We start from the raw sequence: 11,863 nt of genomic DNA on the forward strand, positions 1-11,863 counted from the left end.
TCCATAAAATGTACTTTTATTTTTCTCATTTTATGAGTTTGGTCTTTTTTCAACAAATAACTAATTTGTTGAAATGCTTCAGAAAACAATTACTATACCTCTATAATTAATATTAGAATCTAGAGTAATTTACACTTTGCCCAATTCAACGTGTCAGCTTAATAGCACTAAAAAATTTACCAATTTTAATAGAGTCTAGCTAATGCTATCCTCTATATTTCTGCCTTCAATCTTTATGGAAGTCATTTAAGGGAGGCAAGAACTAGCTCTAGATTCTACACATTGGTTTACATTATTAAAATAAACTTATGTTATATGGATACTAAAAATCTAATTTGAAATAAATACGCTAAGCAGTTGTGTACCATTAACATGGTATGCTAAACAAAGGGAAAAAAAATCTACATGCACTCTGCTTTTTACATTCCAAATGGCAAACTTTCACTTGTCTTTACTAATGTGGTGCATAAAATAACTACAGAGGCAAAGGTTCTGAAGGCTTACTATGCCACAGCATAAATTGTTACAGGCAGACTTAACAGCAGCAGCAATTTTGACTGGTTCTGGTTGGTTAATCAAAAAAACATATTTAAAGAATCAAAAAATTATGTACACACCACAAACATTTACTTTACCTTAAGACACATAAGCATGCATTCATTCCCCAATTTTCCAAAGTAGCTGCAAGATTTTCCTTGAGAAAGAATTCCTCCCTAACATTTTTCTCATGTAAACCCTACTCAGGATTTATTTTCTACAATTTCCACTTATAAAGTTCTAAGTGAAAACTCTAAAAAACAAAAACAGAACAATTTGTAAAGCAAGTTCAGGATTTTATCGTTTAAGTTTTCACAATTTTTCTCTTCTATTCTTTACAGTTCTGATCACTTTTTTAGTCACTCACTTACATGGAATCTTTCCGAAGAATTCAACATTCCATTCACAGAAGCAATAATACTCTTTCCTTTTGCACTTATGTTTCATAGATATACACCCATTTAAACTATCTAATCACAATAACAAGCATTAACTAGCACCAACACGTTTGCAATAAACACAACCAGAGACCCAGACGACGGTGCAGTGAGCAGGCTACAAGGAGCCTGTGTCACCAGGCCTGGGAAGCATTTGGTCTGCTTTAGGGGGAAATGAAGAGCTTGGGCTCATAGGGTCAACTGGTTAGATGTGAAGAAGATTGTCCTTATATTAGGATGAACCATGTGCAACTGCCAATATCCAATTATTTTTTTCCTAGAGAAATGGCAATTGCATATGTTCGACCTAAATATTTCTATTCTTAATTTTAAAAATATTTAATGTTCACTATTACATTTATTGCCCTTTTTTTCTCCCCTTGAACAATGAATAGTGGCTCTCACAACTTTATTTTTAAAATGCCACATTTGCTCAGGAACAAGCTATTCAATAATCAGTACTTTGGTTTCCTAAAAATGTGATTTCTACCTTCTTTCTTCAGGTTAAAGTTATTCTTAGAATTTCAAAGAAATTCTTCAAAGGCTGAAGGTATAAGCATGTGCCTTCTAGCAAACTAAAAGATTAACAGCAGAGGGATTCAAATGTGAGGTTGGCATTAATTTGTTTGCTTCTGAGACAAATCTTTTTGGCTGGAAGGAGGCACTGTATTTAGATGAGGACAACTAGCTAAATCCTCTAGTTCTAGTTCTCACATTTCTACCACTGGCCCTAAACTCTAAATCAGGTTTAGTTTATGGTTATCCTTATGCCCTCACAAAACTATCATTAGATATCACAGCCCAAATACCTCTTATACTCTCTAAATTGTTAGCTCATGGTTAGTATGAAGTGTGGGAAGAGCCTATAAACACTATAACTTTACCTGGGTTTAAATCCTAGCTATGCACTTCTAAATGTTCCCTGATTGAGAATCCTTTCTGCTTCTTCACTTACACACCTTTCTTGATTTTTCTGCACCCAGCTGTGCTGTGAGGATTCTGGTGTAGACCTTGCTAGCTTCAGAGGAGTGGTGAGAAAACACACAGAAAGCGCCTTTTTTTGCAACCAAGACCGATACCTAAAAGATGCCCAAACATTTCACCTCTTGATTGTCAATAAAAGGGTAAACACTTAAATGCAGGCTACAGCATTCTGTAAATGTGTGGCACAAGATCATTTTCTACTCCCAAACTAATTACAAAAACTAAGCATAATCAAGATATCTACTGTAAACAGTGAAGGTAGCTCTCCTTTCCTCAGAGACAGAAAGGAGATAAAGCCAGAAAGGTGAAGCTGCAATTGCCTGAGGGGTGCTTTTAAAATACAAATCTTGGCAGAGCTTCCTTGCCTGCCGGCTTGCATCTCTCACAAGTGTTCTATCCTAATAAATCTGTTTCTTGCCTATCAAAAAAAAAAAATTACAAATCTTAACAGGTCCCTTCCCTTTTTAAAGGTCTCCAAAGGCTCCCCACTGTCTGTAGGGTACAATACAAAATCTTTACTAGATCAAACTAGGTTCTCATTAGCTCAGCCCTGTGTGCCTAGGCAACCTCCTATGCAGTGTTTATAACATTCCCAATTCTCTGAACATACCTGCATTCTCTCAGCCTGAATTTGATTTCCTGCCCTCATCCTATTTTTCTGCTGCCCCACCTTCCACTTTTTCTTCTTTCACTTCAGCAAGCCAATTCTGCCTTACTCTGCTTGGCTTTCCCAATACTCTGTTTCAATCACATTCACACTGTACTGTCTTTCCCTCCCTTGAACCCTCACAGGCCTAGATGGGCTTCAGCAACCTGCTGACCACTGCCTGATGCAAAACTGACACTCAAATGTTTGTTGAATATGCAACCTCTGAAACTCCCAATGGTGACTAGGTTTGGCTCTACACCTTATACTAGAGGGAACAAAGGAGGTAGGCTGCTGGTGCTCAAGACATATGGTTGCTTCTCCAAGTGGACGAAGACATGTCTTAAAAAATCTGTCTTTAACATGGCAGATTTATGAGTTATATGTTACATGGCAACTTTATTCATCTGAATAATGGCCTGTTTAGAAATATTTATCACTAACAAAAAAAGGATAATTTTACTTTTCAAGGCAGTAACTTGTGCTTTTAATATATCCAAATCAATTAGGAGTTACTAAAAATCTCAATTACGAAAAGACTACTCTTATAAAGTGCTAAATTTGCATGAGTGTTTAGCTTTTTCATAACGTGTGAGTGGTCCAAGTTGGATGAGTCACAGAAATATATCAAAGATATATCTAATATATATAGAAATAGATTTAAAATATATCTAAGATACATTTCTCTCTAAAAATATTGTTTATGGCATGCTTCTTTCCATGCTATATGGTGTGTTTTATTAAAATTCAAGATTAGTTCTCAGTCTAACATGCTATTATATATACAAAGGCTCCAAGATTGTTTGATAAATAGCTATTCTTCCATATTCTAAAGTCGATGTTTGTATGTATAGTGCACCAGGGAGAATAAACAATGAAACAAATTAGAAAAAAGCCCTATTTCTTCAACTTGATCAGAAATTCTCTGAGGACAGAGGTTGTTTTTTTTTTTTTTTTAATGTAATTCCAATGTCTAGCATAAAGAAGCAAACCTCAATTTGTAAAATGACATATTTGCCAAGGTAAACATCACTGTAACCTGAGTTGTTTATAACTACTGCTAGTATTTCTGTTCAATAGTGGATTAGTTAAGAAAATTATGTTATAATTATTGGAAATATAATCCAAACAATAGCAGTTTGGAAATTCTATAAGATGAAAAATGCTTACTATGACTACAGGAAAAATACAAAATACTCAAATCCTATATGTAGTATGATGTAGGAAAATATACATAGAAAAATGGAAAGAGGCAAAGGTAAAACCAAAAAATATTTATTGTGGTAGAATCATGCTCAGGGGGTCAAAACTCTCCTCTTGGCTCTCTAACCTCACCATTTTAGTCCTCCTTCCAGTTTTCATTTCCCCTCACCTCGAACCTCCCCAAACATAACCAATTCTTCCTTGACAATGCCTCTCAGATTAGTTCGGGCCCACATTACCTTGTGTCAAGGCTTTGAGAAAAGATTCCCATTTGGCCTTTCTGCAGTCTCATCCAACTATCATATCTACTGCCAGAACAAGACAGTCATTCTATTGCTAAATATATCCGCTGTGGTAATCTCTTATTTATGTTTTATGCATTTTTATGCATGTTTCTATTTTTCAAAAAACTAGGTTTTTGCTTGTAACTCATGGTGGTTTCATATCTTGTTTTGCAAGGTTCTCTTTGGTTCTCTACCAATTCGGCCCCACTTCATTACACTTCTTTTTTTTTTTTTTTTTTGTCTTTTCTAGGGCTGCACCCATGGCATATGGAGGTTTCCAGGCTAGGGGGTCCAATCAGAGCTGCAGCCACCGGCCTATGCCACAGCCACAGCCACAGTAACACCAGATCCGAGATGAATCTGCAACCTACACCACAGCTCACAACAATGCCAGATCCCCAGCCTACTGGGTGAGGCCAGGGATCAAACCCACAACCTTATGGTTCCTAGTTGGATTTGTTAACCACTGAGCCACGACTGGAACTCCCATTATATTTCTAAATGGAATGTTTAGCCAGGATGGCCAGATTCCTGTCTGCAGCAAAAGAGATGGCAGAGACTTTCCACGCTTCCTCTACAATGCCTGCCAGCTCCTCCATGTCTACCAGTGTAAACTCCCTAACCTCCTCTAAAACTTGGCTTAAAATTTTCAGAAAGTTTTCCAGCATCATTCAACCCACTCCATTTGTGCTCCCTTAATTCATTTTGCACCATATTCTGCAAACACACATCAAGCAACTATTAATCATAAGGCGCAAAGAGTCACTTTCCTAAGTTGTTTACAACCTTTCTGTGAACACCAAACATTTAGGAAAGAAGTCAACCAACAGTAAAGTAATGATATAAGTGTTAAGTGAATGTTCAGAAGTGGGGAAGAGGGAGACTGAGTAAGAGAAGAAGGTGAAGGGGGTAAGATTGACAAAGGCTAGAAGGAAGAGACAAAGTAAAAGTTTAATAGAGATTTCAAGACTGAGAGAAACGTGAAGCTGAGTTGTGCACCTGGGTGCCTAGTCTAAAGGGAGGGAGGCTGACATAAATGATCTTAACTAGAAATGCTTTGGGACAAGTTCAAATGGAAAGTTTTGCTATGCACTAACAGACACTACATGCTACACTAAAAGTGAAGAAGATACATGGAAAGTAGCAGCCATAACAGAAGTAACAAAGTTCTGTGTGAAAACAAACAAAACACACAAACAAAAAACTAAATGAGTACAAAGTTATAGAAGAAGGGAAAGAGGGACCTTGAGAATGGGAGCCTGGTCGGTGAAGCATGAAACAGCACAGGACTCTGGGAAAGTAAGGAGGAAGAAAGGAACTCCAGGTGAGGCAGTAAGCACAGTGGTCAACAGCCCCAGTGCTAGACCAGAACTCCCTGAGTTGCAATCCCCTTCAGCTATTAGTGTCTCTTGGGCAAGTTCCTGTGTCTCAAGCTTCCTCATCTGTAAAATGAGGATAATGTTATCATTTATCCCATAGGATTGCTGCAAGGATTAAAAGAGTTGATACAAGTTCACTGATGCAAGAACAGTGCCCGGCAGGGAAGCACTCGATAAAGGCCTGCCACTGCGGGGAGAAGATTTAACTTTTAGTGACCTTGATGGGGCAACAATTTCTGGCCAGCAGTAGGAGCAGAAACTACAAAGTAAGAGAATTAACAAGTAAGTGATTGATAAGAAGGCAGAGGCAACCACAAAGTATATTCACGACTCTTTCACAGCAGTTAAAAGCGAGGAGTCCATAAAGAGTAACCTGCGAGTATAGGGTTAAGTGAAAACGCTTTTCGAGGGGATATCTTAGCAAGAGGAAAAAGGCTTGGCTCGCCAAAACTATTCTTCAGTCGGTGTGGGACTTGTTTTCCCAACCACACAGCGAGCTGGACAGAGTAGACACCAAATCCTTCCTGTCCCAGCTTCCCCCCCAGGGAGCACGAAAGAGCGCTCTCTCGGCATCCGGTAAGTTTGAATCAGCGCTGGCTGATTAGGGGGTAAGGCCCATTTCCTAACCACCGATACCTTGGGAGATGAAACAACAGGCTTTCCGATTTCCATCTCCGGCACGACCTGCTCTACCGCTCTGTACTCATCACTCTCAAGCGGCCGCCGCCGGGACAGGATGCAGTTCGAGAAGCCAGAGACAGCGCCCCGCTGCAAGAGCAGCGCCCCAAGTTCATTCCAGCCTTGAGGACACAAAAGCGCCCCAGAAAAAAAAGTAACAGAAAGAAAGGGGCTTGGGGATTTGGAGGGATGGCGAGCGAGGCCAGATCCCAGAGCTGGGAAAGTGACCCCGACGGTCAAGGTCGAGCAGGTCCCTCTCTCAGTCCCACAGGCGAGCACCTTTGCCCTCCCACCCGGAACAGCAGGGCCGCATCCCAAGGGAGCGCTCGCTGGAGGCTCAAAGCCCCGGGGCGGCTGGGACCGCCGTCCCCTTGGGATGCTGGGATCCGCGGGGTCTCCCCCGGAGGGCGCAGGTGAGCGCGGCGGCCCCGCCCTCCAGCGGGAAGGGCCCCAGCCCGGGGAACCCGCAGTCGGTGCGGCGGGCACTTGAGAAGCGCCCCCCAGAGTCCAGACAGGGCCTGGCCGGGCTCTCCAGTCTTCGGGACCCGGATCTCGCTCCTCGCGCGCCGCGCCCGAGTTCTTTTCACCCGGCCGCCCCCGAATCCCAGCCCCCGGGGTCTCTCTCCTTCCATCGCCTCTCCGACCCGGAAAAGTTCGGCCCCAAACCACCTACTGGGAGCCCCGTACTCACCCGGCTGAGAGTGGAGCCGAATCCCCGGACACGGGAGCAGAGGGCGGCGGCGGGCTGCGGCGCGAGCTTGGAGCTCCTCACAGCGGCCCCTGCTGCCCCGGCCGCAGACCAAGCTGGAAAAGAGGCGGAGGCCGCCGGGGTGTCACCTGCCCGCTCTCCCACCCCGCCGCGTGACGCCACGCAGCGCCGCCCCCTGCCCGCCCGCCCGCCGCCTCTGCAGCCAGGTACCCGCGAGGGCCGCGGGGAGGAGCCCGCCGCCCGCCGGGAGGGAGCGGCCGGGAAGAGCGCGCGGCCTCGGTTGCCCCACCTCCGCCTAGCTGGAAGCCCTGTGACTCGGTGCGCGGCTGGGACAGGGGACCCAAGACCGATTGGAGAGATCCGTTCTGGCCTCTGGAGTAATTACATTGCCTTCTGAGCACAAATGCTATCACCTCAGGTCATCTCGAGCCTTAACATAGTGTGAAAACTGTCGTCATGCATGACTCAGGATTGAGTTGTAGAAAAATCTGAGGCCGGTGGGGGAGAGCGAGAAAAAAGAGGTTCTTGGTCCTGAAAAGGCTATTCAGAAGGTTAACTCATTATCTAAAATGGAGGCCAGACCCAACAGCGGCTGTAAGCGTAATTTGGATCAGCTCCGTCCTCTGCTTATTAAAAACTGGAGAATTGCCGCAAATATTGCGGAGCGAAGGGGACTTTTAGAGCAATGAAGAGCAAATTGTATATAATCTAAGTTAACTTTTTTGCTCTGGTTAGTAACGGCAGCTGCTGCAGCAAACAAAATCTGGCACGTTGATGTCTCCTTATCCACTCTTGGGCTGAGTTGTGGGGAGGATGAATGTTAGGCGTTATGCGCGCTCCATTATTTTTTAACTGACTTGGCTTTGTGTCTGATCATGATCCTCCAAATCGCTGTCATGTTTTGGAACCCTGGCATCAATAGCTGGAAGACAAAACAAGAGTCCCAAGAAGTTATTTGCCCAGGAGGCAAAAACCAAGAACTAGATTTGAGCTGTTTCTAGAAAAGTGAAAAATAACGTGAGGGGTTGCAATCCCTAACCAGTGCACCTCATTAATGTGACCTGTGACTTTTAAGCCTGGATCAGAACAAAAAGATCCGGATAATCCAGGAGGGAGGGTAAAGAGAACACTTAATGAGCCACAAGCTGTTTTCCTCACATGCAGGTGTTGCTTTCCACCACCTAATTCTAGGTAGTCAACAGAGTTTTTATTTTGTTGTTGCTGTTGTTGCTGTGTTGTGGGCTGCACCCGTGGCATACAAAAGTTCCCAGGCCAGGGACTGACCTCCACCACAGTAGTGACAATGCCTATCCAAAACTGCTAGGCCTCCAAGGAACTCCAATATGAGATTTTAAATGCTTTACACAAACCTTGGAGAGCCCCCATAGTGGCCACTGAGGAAAAAGCAAAAAACATGAAAGCTTAAATTTAAGAAAATCCCAGCTTGAGGGAAACCAAAGATTTCTCTTTCCTTTTAGATAAACTTTGCTTTCACAATAAAAATTATGTAAATGTATTATTCATTTAGTAGATGTGGAAAACTAGAGACAATTGCTTAACAATATTTGTGTCTGGGAATTCCCATCGTGGCACAGTGGTTAACGAATCTGACTAGGAACCATGAGGTTTTGGGTTCAATCCCTGGCCTTCCTCAGTGGGTTGAGGATCCCGTGTTGCTGTGGCTCTGGCGTAGGCCGGCGGCTATGGCTCTGATTAGACCCCTAGCCTAGGAATCGCTATATGCCAAGGGAGCGGCCCTAGAAAAGGGAAAAACACCAAAAAAAAAAAAACAAAAAAAAACAATATTTGTGTCTGCTAATACCTATCTATATGTAGTTGTGAAATTTCAAGTACGAAAGAGGTCTTATGGATTCAGAAGATTATCTCATTATCTAAAATGAAATGGAAGTTAGACCCAACGCCAGCTGGAAGCCGAATTTGGATCAGCTCTGAATGGATTCATTCACCTAACACATATATGTTCTAGGCTCTGAAGATTCAACATATAAAAAAACAACAACAAAAAAATCCTCTGGGTTTGTTTTTTTTGTTTGTTGTTGTTGTTGTTTTGTCTTTTTTTTAGCACTGCACCTCTGGCATATGGAGGTTCCCAGACTAGGGGTCTAATTGGAGCTGTAGCCGCCAGCCTACGCCACAGCCACAGCAACTTGGGATCCTTAACCCACTGAGCAAGGCCAGGGATCGAACCTGTGTCCTCATGGATGCTAGTCAGATTCATTTCCACTGAGCCACAAGGGAAACTCCAAAATCCTCTGTTCTTGTGGAGTGTACCTTCCTTCTAGCTGGGGATAACAGATCACAGATGAATAAACAAGTAAAATACAAGTGTTCATGTTGTGATAAGAACTATGAAGATAAAGAAGTGGAAGGAATGGGGCTTTTGGAGATGGGGAGCTGCAATATTAAAGTAGCATTTGTGCCAAAATTGTAAAACAATGAAGTGGCAAGCCTATGTGTCTCTCTGGGTGACAGCATTCTAGTCAGTGGGAACTGTAAGGTGGAGGGCATAAGCATGCCCTGGATGATCACAGGCACCCAATAGCAAGGAGGCCAGAGTGGTTGAATTGGAAGGAGTGAGGACAGTAGTAATAAGTGAGGTCAGAGAGTTAAGGGAAGCATTTTGGGTACAAAAGTGACATCATTTAACTGAAAAATTAAAAAAAAAAAAAAAATACCCTGGCATCTTTCTTAAAAGTAAGATGAGTGTGGAATGGGAAAGGTAGAAGCAGGTAGATGATTAGAAGACTCTTTTTTTTTTTTTTTTTTTTTTTTGGTCTTTTTAGGGCCACACCTGGACAAATGCAAGTTTCCAGGCTAGAGCCATAGCCACTGGCTTATGCCACAGCTGCAGCCACAGCAACAGCAGGTCTGAGCTGCATCTACACCACATTTCATGCCAACACTGGATCCTTTAACCCACTGAGCAAGGCCAGGGATCAAAGGATTGAAACCATGTCCTCCTGGATACTAGTTGGGTTCTTTACCACTGAGCTACAAAAGGAACTCCCTAGAGGGTTCTTAAAACATCCAGATGGAAGATATAAGTAGCTTGGACCAGGTTGATTGGTAGTGGTGAGAGGAGGTCAAAATTTAAAACTATGTTCTGAAGGGAATATCAACAGGATTTCCCAAGGATCTGATATGTGGTATGAAAGAGATTTACAAAAAAAAAAAAAAAAAAAAAGTCAAGGATACCTCCAGGGAGTTCCTGTTGTGGCTCAGCATTTTTTAAATTAATTAATTAATTAATTGTCTTTTTAGGACTGCACCCGCAGCATATGGAGTTTCTCAAGTTAGGGGTTGAATCTGAGCTGTAGCTGCCAGCCTACACCACAGCTGCAGCAATGCCAGATCCGAGCAACATGGTATCCTTAACCCACAGAGCGAGGCCAGGGATCAAACCTGTGTCCTCATGGGTACTAGTCGGGGTCATTAACCACTGAGCCGTGATGGGAACTCCATGTTTGCATACTTCGAAAAAATTTAGTAGAGGAGGAAAAACTGATAATGTTGGAAAGGAAGGAAAACTGTTGTAGGGATGTCCTTAGGTATGTGAGAGGGATGGGATTTGGCTCACAGGTAGATCATTGGCCTGAGATTTAAACATACACTTTCACCCACAGGGAAGGCAGAGTTATGGGCTCAGATTTGGCGGGGGATGTGGCTAGGAGCCTGTGTTAGTAGATTGTTTTAGGTCAGATTTCCCAGAAACAGACCCAAAACAGAAAGTAGTGTGCAAGTGATTTATTGAGGTCAATAAGGGATCCAAAAGGATCTGTGTGATCAGTAACACTGTCCACTAGGCAAATGTTAGTATTTTCCAGGTTTGGTGGGGTTTTTTTTAAAGAAATAAAATGTTACAGTTAAAGCTCCAACCTATCCCAATCCCTTTCTCCCAAAGGTATCCTGAAATAGTTATGTATCATTTTCATGTATGTGTTTGTAACTTTATTACTTACATTTATCTCAATATACACTGTAATTTTGTATATGGTTAAGTTTTATGTAAATAGTATCACATGCTGTATGTATTCTTCTGCAGTTTGCTCTTTAGTCAGCACTTTTTTTGAGATTATTCGTGTTGATTCATGTAGATCTCTTTTTTTTATAATTACTTTAGAGTATTCTGTTGTATGACTTAACCATTTAAACACTTGTCTGCTAATGAACAAAACTGTGTTGGTTCTAACTTTTCCTTTCTGGAGACATTGTGTCAAGGAATATACAAGTAAATACTTTCTGTACACATGGAGAAAATTTTCTAGGGCTTATATACTTAGAAATGGAATGGCTTGTCATGGAATAGATTATTCTCTGCTGTGGACATTTGCTGTTTTTTGGCTGCCCTTTATCTGAACCCTCTTTTTATATTTGAGGAAGTTCTTACTATGACTTTGTAAAAAGCAGAGCTCACCTTCCATTATAGAAGCTGAAAGTGCATGATACTCATTTTGCCACCCCCTTAGGCAGTTACAAAGGTGTGATGGAGGCTGGGTCAAGGGGATACCCCCACTCCTGGTTCCTTCTCCCACACCCCAGGATTCTGAAGTTGAAGCTAGGGACACAACAAGCTATGTCTGCAATGGTGGCTCCCTAAACTGAATCACTGGCATAAATTTAGTTCTAATTTGTCAGCAAAGCTCACCTTTTCCCCCATTTTCCCCAAATCTATTATCCAGGCTTTGTGGAGATTCTGTAAGCTCTTGATATTTTACAATAAACATCTTTTCTGTTTAAATTAGTCACTTAGTTTCTGTTGCTTGCAACCGAGGATCCTGATTGACAGACTTTCCTAAATGGTGCCAATTTATACCACAACTACATTATATTAATAGTTCCCATTTCCCTAAATCCTTGCCAAAATTTGTTGTCTTCAGACCTTATATTTTTGCCAGTCCAATGGGGGTGAATTGGTTTCTCACTGTTGTTTTAATATACATTTTCAGGAATCTATTTTTTTTTTGTCTTTCTTTTTTTTTTTTTTT

General features: G+C 42.1%; 1 protein-coding gene across 3 annotated transcripts in view; it reads right to left on the reverse strand.

Annotated features, from left to right (window-relative positions):
• Window positions 1-6,895, reverse strand: part of ELOVL7 (ELOVL fatty acid elongase 7) — a 92,030-nt gene extending 85,135 nt beyond the window's left edge. For all 3 annotated transcript variants that reach the window (XM_085002333.1, XM_085002332.1, XM_021077108.2), the window contains exon 1: window positions 6,840-6,895. The gene's annotated coding sequence lies outside the window, so the exon portion shown is untranslated. The remainder of the gene's footprint in view (window positions 1-6,839) is intronic.
• Window positions 6,896-11,863: the final 4,968 nt, after the last annotated feature.

This window comes from Sus scrofa, chromosome 16 (assembly GCF_054392235.1).
Source record: "Sus scrofa isolate SSC_HxYL_T2T_F1_AM1 chromosome 16, Sscrofa_HxYL_maternal_Yorkshire_Landrace_v2.0, whole genome shotgun sequence".
Taxonomy (NCBI): domain Eukaryota; kingdom Metazoa; phylum Chordata; class Mammalia; order Artiodactyla; family Suidae; genus Sus; species Sus scrofa.